This window comes from Erythrolamprus reginae, chromosome 8 (assembly GCF_031021105.1).
Source record: "Erythrolamprus reginae isolate rEryReg1 chromosome 8, rEryReg1.hap1, whole genome shotgun sequence".
NCBI lineage: Eukaryota > Metazoa > Chordata > Lepidosauria > Squamata > Dipsadidae > Erythrolamprus > Erythrolamprus reginae.
In genome coordinates, this window is record NC_091957.1 from 45,609,377 (window position 1) to 45,617,865 (window position 8,489).

Here is an 8,489-nt window from a genome sequence, read left to right on the forward strand (position 1 = left end):
GGTGAGGGGGACGTTTGCCCAGGTTCGCCTGGTGCACCAGTTGCAGCCCTATCTGGACCGGGACTCACTGCTCACAGCCACTCATGCCCTCATCACCTCGAGATTCGACTACTGTAATGCTCTCTACATGGGGCTACCTTTGAAAAGTGTTAGGAAACTTCAGATCGTGCAGAATGCAGCTGCGAGAGCAATCATGGGCTTCCCCAGGTATGCCCATGTTACACCAACACTCCACAGTCTGCATTAGTTGCCGATCAGTTTCCGGTCACAATTCAAAGTGTTGGTTATGACCTATAAAGCCCTTCATGGCACCGGACCAGAATACCTCCGGGACCGCCTTCTGCCGCATGAATCCCAGTGACCAGTCAGATCCCACAGAGTTGGCCTCCTCCGGGTCCCGTCGACTAAACAATGTTGTCTGGCGGGACCTAGGGGAAGAGGGGCGGCATACAAATCTAATAAATACAAATACAATACAAATACAAGAGCCTTCTCTGTGGCAGCCCCGACCCTCTGGAACCAGCTCCCCCCAGAGATTAGGATTGCCTTCACCCTCCTTGCCTTTTGTAAACTTCTTAAAACCCACCTCTGCTGTCAAGCATGGGGGAACTGAGACATCTTCCCCAGGCCTATATAGTTTATGTATGGTATGTTGTGTGCATATTTTTTAAAATTATGGGTTTTTAAATTTGTAATATTAGATTTGTATTGTATATTGTTTTCTATTGCTGCTGTGAGCTGCCCCGAGTCTGCGGAGAGGGGCGGCATACAAATTTAATTAATAATAATAATAATAATAATAATAATAATAATAATAATAATAAATAATAATACACATGCATATTGAAGCTGAGCTAGGGCAACGGCTCATGTGCCAGCAGATATGGCTCTGCGTGCCACCTGTGGCACCTGTGCCATAGGTTCGCCCTCACTGCCTTATATGTTTCCAGAGGCTGAGTGTCTTCACATTCTGTTAAGCCACCTGGTTATCCTGTGTTTTTGGTCTAGATTTCCCCAACATACTGAACCAAATCCGGGCAGTGTGACAGGTGAACCGAAAAGCCCAAGTTTTTACCTGCTCCTGGTTTTCGAAGTTTATGGTAAGTTAACTTTTTTTTTTTTTAAATGATGGCAGTTCGTTAGATTCAAAAGTCCACCGTGACCTTGTGTTGCTATGTTCTTGGCTGGTTGTCTGGCTCCTGTAGGCATAGGAAGCATCTTCCTTAGAAACTACGTCAATCTGAAGTTAGTTGGGGGAAAGATCAAAGGCAACATGAGAAAATATTATTTTACTGAAAGAGTAGTAGATGCTTGGAACAAACTTCCAGCAGACGTGGTTGGTCAATCCACAGTCACTGAATTTAAACATGCCTGGGATGAACATATATCCATTGCAAGATAAAATACAGGAAATAGTATAAGGGCAGACTAGATGGACCATGAGGTCTTTTTCTGCCGTCAGTCTTCTATGTTTCTCTGTTAGGTGTGAGCTTTTACCGAATGATACCAGACCTGTGTCGATTCACACATGGCAGCTCGCGACGCACCCGACGTAGAGGTCAAATCGAGTGCTCTTTTAATGCTCTCGACTCAGAAAATAAATAAATAAAGAGTAGGCCAGTGCAAAGAATTCCATTCTTGGGCACTTGCAGATCTGCAGTGGACGTACGTACTGTGATACAGATCAACAGGGTTGGGAGGGACCTTGTAGGTCATCTAGTCCAGTGTTTCTCAACCTTGGCAACCTGAAGATATTTGGACTTCAACTCCCAGAATTCCCCAGCCAGCAAATGCTGGCTGGGGAATTCTGGGAGTTGAAGTCCAGATATTTTCAAGTTGCCACGGTTGGGAAACACTGATCTAGTCCAACCCCTCACCCAAGCAGGAGACCATTTCTGACAGGTGGCAGTCTACTCTTTTCTTGAAAGCTTCCAGTGATGAAGCTCCCACAACTTCGGTTCCATGTGCCAAAATGCTCTCGCTGTCAAAAAATTTCCTCCTTATTTAGAAACATAGAAGATTGACGGCAGAAAAAGACCTCCTGGTCCATCTAGTTTGCCTTTATACCATTTCCTGTATTTTATCTTAGGATGGATCTATGTTTATCTTAGGCATGTTTAAATTCAGTTACTGTGGATTTACCAACCACGTCTGCTGGAAGTTTGTTCCAAGCATCTACTCCTCTTTCAGTGAAATTTTCTCACGTTGCTCCTGATCTTTCCCCCAACTAACCTGATTGTGCCCCCTTGTTCTTGTGTTCACTTTCCTATTAAAAACACTTCCCTCCTGAACCTTATTTAACCCTTTAACGTATTTAAATGTTTCGATCATGTCCCCCCCTTTTCCTTCTGTCCTCCAGACTATACAGATGGAGTTCATGAAGTCTTTCCTGATATGTTTTATGCTTAAGACCTTCCACCATTTTTGTAGCCCGTCTTTGGACCCCTTCAATTTTATTTCCAGCTTCAATCCCTCCTTGTTCATTTTCTATCCACTATTCCTTGTCTGGCCTTTTGAAAAAGTAAATGACCATCTTCCCAAAACAATAGTATTATTTATCCAAGGCACTTTTGGCCAAGCAGAAAAAGTTGAAAATTGGAAACCCTTATTTCCCTTTGGTTGTAACTTATCCTGAGCTGTTTAAGCCGGAGACATACCAAGTTGAAGTTTACATGGGCACTTACGATTTCCTTACTACACAATGATTGGTACTACACAGCAGTCAGGGCTTTTAAAAGTGCAGCCAGAGTTTTCTGAAACTTGGCAGAGTCTCGGCACACACTGAAATCCCAGGTTGGGCTCACCAGGCCAAACTGTGGTTGAGTAATTTGGGCGCTCAAGTTGTTACGTGTAACCGGTCCATGCCGTTAGCTTAAGTTTCGGTGCAATTGTGCACATCCTTCATTGACCCCTAGCACTCTTAGCAATGGTTTATTGAATTAGCGGTATTGTTTGGATGCACTTAAGCTAACAGTGTCGGCTGGATTCACACCCAACAGGTTGACGCACAGACTAACCAATGACGGCTTGGCCTAGTAAATTGTGGCTTGGACCATTTTGGGTATTGGGCAAGCAAGGTGAGTTGGGCTTTAATTTAGTGTGTTGTTGATCCAGCTGTTGTAGTCTGTAAACTGGTTGATGGCTTAGCACCCTGGAAATATCCAAGTGGTGGTGGATATATTGTTATAGAACGCAGGTTAAAGAAGTTTTGTCTTTAATGCAATGTGGGAATTGGGTCACCCAGTACAAAGATCACAGGAGATATTCTTCACGGTAGGAATCCATAGATAATTAAGTACCTGCACTCTTCTTGCGAGCAACTTGTAGTAAAAGGAAGCAAAAGAAACATTTCTCTAATAGAGTCTATTGCTCTTACAACCACTCGACAAAGTATATGAAATCTCTGCCCCTCAAGCGGTGTAGGAAAGACGGCGCATAAACGCTTTTTGAGTTTTCAAGTGCTCTAGAGAGGGCTGCAAAGCACCAGGAAGCGGCATATAAGTCTAAATGCAATTGCTGTTCTCACTTTAGGCTCAATTTTTTTCTTCCTGTTCCAAATTCAGCCTTTCGGTCTGCAAAGCTAGAGTTTACGGATTAGCAAAACATGCACAGAGGCTGCGATTTGCCCAATCAGGGTTAAAATAAGCCTTAGTGTAGCCATGGTATGAATCCAAATGACGAACGGGCGAGATGGGGGCATGGGGGTTTGATCTGGAAGTAATCAACTCATTTTTGGGGGCTCGATACCAGGCGTCCCCCAATCAAACTTATTTTAAGGAAAGCTGGAAAACGCCCAAAAGTTGATACTGTGTGAATCGGCCAGTTCCCTGCCTAAAACAGTTGGAGACGTTGATATTGTCTGAATCGGCCAGTTCCCTTCCCAAAGCAGGAATTGATATTATCTGAATAGGGCCAGTTTTCTGCCCAAACCAACCCAGCAGCTCGCACCCGGAACCAAAGAATCAGAAACTAGGACATCCATTCCAACAGCCAGGCCCGCTTATTGCTGGTGGTCATTCTTTGTCAAGTGGACCAGGTGTCCCCCACTCGACCACCTTCAATTTCAACAAAACTTTGCACATATATTCCTTATGGTCTAAAACTGAGGTGTGCAAAAATTTTAACCTATTTTTGTTTTATTTTAGCATCTTTTTTTATTAGTCCCGGAAGCGGTTCTGTGCCTTATAGATAGGAGCTTGGAGGGGAAAGTTGAAACATTTTAATTTAAAAAAAAAAAACGGGGTTACCTGTCCATCAGGAGCCTGGGTTTGAAGTTTTTTAAGGCAGGAGGGGACGATGGGACCTTTTCAAGGGAGCCCAAATAAGGATGCTCGTCCCCTCCAGGACAGTTAAGAGAGCTCTTCTCCCCATCCCCCAGCCTGCCCCTTCCCATTGTCCGGGGATAAATGGCTGTGGGGGTCCATTGAAACGGTCCTCCCTACCCCGGGCCTGTCCGCTCTCCAATCTTCCATCCCTCCCCCCCCCCAATCCCCAAATCCAAAAAAAGTATCGCTGGAAGAAGAAGAAGCATAGAAACATAGAAGATTCACGACCATTTATGACAGGTGGCAGTCCACTCTTTTCTTGATGATGCTCCCACAACTTCTGTTCCATGGGTTGGTAGATCTCCCTGTCAAAAAAAATCCTCCTTATTTAGAAACATAGAAGATTGAGGGCAGAAAAAGACCTCGTGGTCCATCTACTCTGCCCTTACACTATTCCCTGTATTTTATCTTAGGATGGATCTATGTTTATCCCAGGCATGTTTAAATTCAGTGACTGTGGATTGACCAACCACGTCTGCTGGAAGTTTGTTCCAAGCATCTACTCCTCTTTCAGTCAAATAATATTTTCTGTGTGTCCCCCCCCCCCCCCCTGTTCTGGGGTTCTCTTTCCTATGAAAAACGTTTCCCTCCTGCACCTTATTTTAACCCTTTCACTTATTTAAACGTTTCGATCGTGTCTTCCGTCCTCCAGAAGAATAAGATGCGCAGTTTAAGAGCATCCGCGATGTTAAATTAAAAAAAAAAAAAAGCGAAAGCGACCCCGGTCCCCAATTTCCCTTTCGCTTCTTTTTTTTTTTTTTTGAAGAAGGCAGGAGGCCGAGAAAGTGGCGCTTTCTCTCTCTCTCTCGCTCTCGCTCGCTTCCTTCCGAGTCGCCCGTTGGGAAGTCAGAAAGCCGCGATCGAGGGCGGTGGGCGGCGGGAGGGGGGATCCTGCCAGGCGGGGAAGCCCCCACGACCCACCCGACCGGATCTGGCGCCGAGGAAGCCGAGCGGCGGGGAGGAACCGGCCTGCGGGTGGATCGAAGGTAGAGACTCGCCGGTTCGTAGAAAGGGGGGGGGGGGGGACGACATCGGCGCGGGGAGGAGGAGAGAACCGGGCGAGAAACGCAGCGAGGGGGAGGAAAGGTGGCAGGCGGCGGCGGGCGTGGAGTCCTATTCCCCGACCCACCCGCGGTCCACCCCGAAGAAGCCCCGTGCTGGACGGCCGGAGAGCCGGGGGTCGAGAGGAGGGTCCCAGCGCCGGCCGAGGGGAGGGCCTTGGGCAGCGGCGACGGCGGCGGGCCCAGGGGAGGGGAAGCCGGACTCGCTGGCGGCCGAGACGGCCCACAAGGGGGGCCGGGCTGAGCCAGGGCGGCGCGCTTCGGGGGCGCTTCGGGGCTTCGCTCGCTCTCTTAACAGCCGCCGCCAGTGGCCGAGCCAAGGCCGAGCCGGGGCCTCCGCGGAGCAACTTCTACGGACGGGGCGGCGGCAGCAGCAGCAACTGCCTGGGCGGCCGAAGGTGGGGAAGCCCGAGAGGGACGGATCGGCCCGAGCTGGGGCGCCTCCCTCCGGCTACATCTCCCCCGAGGCCGGCGACGGAAGGAGGTAAGCAGGCCAGCCGGGCGCTTCGAACAGGAGAGAGCGAGAGCGAGCGGGGCCGGAGGGGCAAAGGCATCGGCCCCGCGCTGCTGCGCCACCGGATCCGAGGGGGCGCCCGGGCGACGCAGGTGCGGAGCGGGAGCCCCGGATTGCCTTCGGGAGAAGCACACAACCCACCCCGCGAGGCGCCAGCAGCTGCTCCCGCCCGGGCATCGAGGAGGCGGCAGGTAACGCCGAGGAAACAGACCCCCCCCTCCCCACGCGCTCGGTTTGCAGCCACGGGCCGAGTTTGCCCCGCGTGGGCTCTTCTCTCCCCCCCCCCCCGGGCTTCCCTCCGTCGGTGCAAGCGGGACCCCCGTGGGCGAGGGGCTCCTCCGCGGGGGCGCGCACCTGGCCCTGCCCGCGCGCGACCCCTCCCCGTCTTTTTTTTTTTTTGCAATTCCCCTTCTGCAGCCCCGGTGCATGGCGGGGGGGGGGTGTCGCTTTTGGGAATAGGTGGGCCCCCCCATTCCCTCCATCAGCCACCCACCCGCCCACGCGAGCTTTGCGCCCCGCGTGGGAATACAGAAGCCCTCCTTCATCATCATCATCATCATGGCCCCCTCCAGGGCTGCCCTCCGCGCGGGTCCCGTGACCTTCCCGATGGAGGGGTCATATTTGGGGATGGGTGCGCCCCCCCACATTCAGCCACCCACGCGAGCCTTGCGCCCCGCGTGGGGATACAGCCCCTCTCACTTTCCCCTCATCATCACCGTCGTCGCCCCCCTCCTCCGCACAGGGCCAGGGGGTCGCTCAGCGTGACGGCTGCCCTCGCCCCCCCCCCCCCCAGCGCCGATCCCTCGCCCCTCCCCTTCTTATCTCTCCCTCCCCTCGGGGTGGAGGAGGGACCCGCCCTTGGACGGCCCCTCCCCCCTCCCCGGGCAGGGCGCAAAAAGCCCCTCCCCCCCCTTCTTTCCCTTCTCCGGACTCGGCTGCCTCGGAATAACTGCCCCCACCTCACTCCAACACACATACACACACACACACCACCCTTCCCCTTCCCATACGGGCAGGGCCCTGCCGCGGTGCAGGCTGGGAGCGGTAGTCCGCCGGGCAGGGCCGGGCGCGGTGTGGGGCGTGGGGGGCCGCCGGGCGGCCGGACTACACTTCCCGGCAGGCCCCGCAGCGGCGGCAGGCAGCAGCAGCAGAAGTCGGCAGCGGCGGCGGCAGCAGCAGCCGTGCCTGGCTTCTCGTCCCTCGCACTCTCGGGCTGGCAGCGGAGGCTGCGGAGCAGAGAAGGGGGAGGCCGGCCCAGGCAGTCAGTCAGGCAGTTGAGGCCGGCCCGGGGGGTCAGCCCGGCCCTTTCGGCTCGGCCGAGGGCTTCTGCGGGGCTGCCCCTACGCACACGGACAGCGCGGGTCCCTCGGAAGGGGGCCCGCCCCGGGAGCAGGTGCGTCTCTCCGCCGCTTCTCTTCCCTCAGGCCCGCCGCCACGCTCGCTCGCTTGGCCGCCCGCCTTGCCTGCCTTCCCCCCTCCGCGTCGCCATCGGGGAGGGAGAGAGGACGGCGGGGGGGGGGGGGCGCGGCGCGTGAGTGAGGTTTCCATGGAAACAGGGAGCGGGCCTCGGAGCGCGGCCCTGTCCTCGCGCGCGACCCCCGCCTCGCCTCCCGTCTCCGTCCGGGTTCGGGTTGAGGTCCCGTCCAGGAGCGGCGGGGTGGTCGTCGTCGACGGCAGCTCCAGCAGCGCCCCCGCGGTTCTTCTCGGGGTGAGTGAGTATGTGTGTGGGGGGGGGGGAGGGGTAAGCAGCGATCCCCTCAAGAGGAGCGCAACGGAACCCCTTCCGTCCAGCAGGAAGCGCGGGGCCGCTTTCTCGACGGCCCTTCCAGCCAGGAGGGAGAGGAGAGCGGGGCGGGGGGGGGGGGCGGTTGAGGTAGAAGGAGAGGAAGCAGCTCTGCCCGGACGCGCCTGCCAGCCCTCCTCTCGCTTTTCTCGACGGGGCGGGCGCAACGTCGATCTGGGAAGAACCTCCTCTCTCTCCCTCTCTCTTTCTCCCCCTCCTCCGAATTTCCACTTAATCTCTGCACGTCGGGGTACGTGGGGGGCATTTATCTCCCCCCCCGCCCCAATTCCTTATCGACTGGGAAGGAGGATCGAGGGAACCCTTCTGGCCCGTCCATCCACTCCCCCTCCCTCTATCTCCCTCCCTCTCTCTCTCTACACGTCGGGGTAAGGGGAGGCATTTATCTTCCCCCCCCCGCCCCAATTCCTTGCTGGCTGGGAAGGAGGATCGGTGGGACCCCTCTTCCTTCTCGCCCGTCCATGCACTCTCCCTCCTCCTATCTCCCTCCCTCTCTCTGCACTTCGGAGTAAGGGGAGGCATTTATCTCCCCCGCCCCAATTCCTTGCTGGCTGGGAAGGAGGATCGGGGAACCCATCTTCCTTCTCGTCCGCCCATCCACTCTCTCTCCCCCCCCTTCTCGCTCTCTACACGTCGGGATTTGGGCTGGGGGGCATTTATCTCCCCTGCCCCAATTCCTTACTGGTTGGGAAGGGGGGGATCGGGGAGCCCTCGTCCCTTCCTTCTCGCCCACCCACCCACTCTCCCCCCCCCATCGCCACTTTGCTGCCGCCTCCGGGAGAAAACGG

At 54.7% G+C, this 8,489-nt stretch overlaps 1 protein-coding gene across 1 annotated transcript in view; it reads left to right on the top strand.

Moving 5' to 3' along the window:
• The first annotated feature begins 7,218 nt into the window (after positions 1–7,218).
• Positions 7,219–8,489, top strand: part of BCORL1 (BCL6 corepressor like 1) — a 41,730-nt gene continuing 40,459 nt past the window's right edge. The window contains exon 1 of the mRNA XM_070759833.1: positions 7,219–7,293. The gene's annotated coding sequence lies outside the window, so the exon portion shown is untranslated. The remainder of the gene's footprint in view (positions 7,294–8,489) is intronic.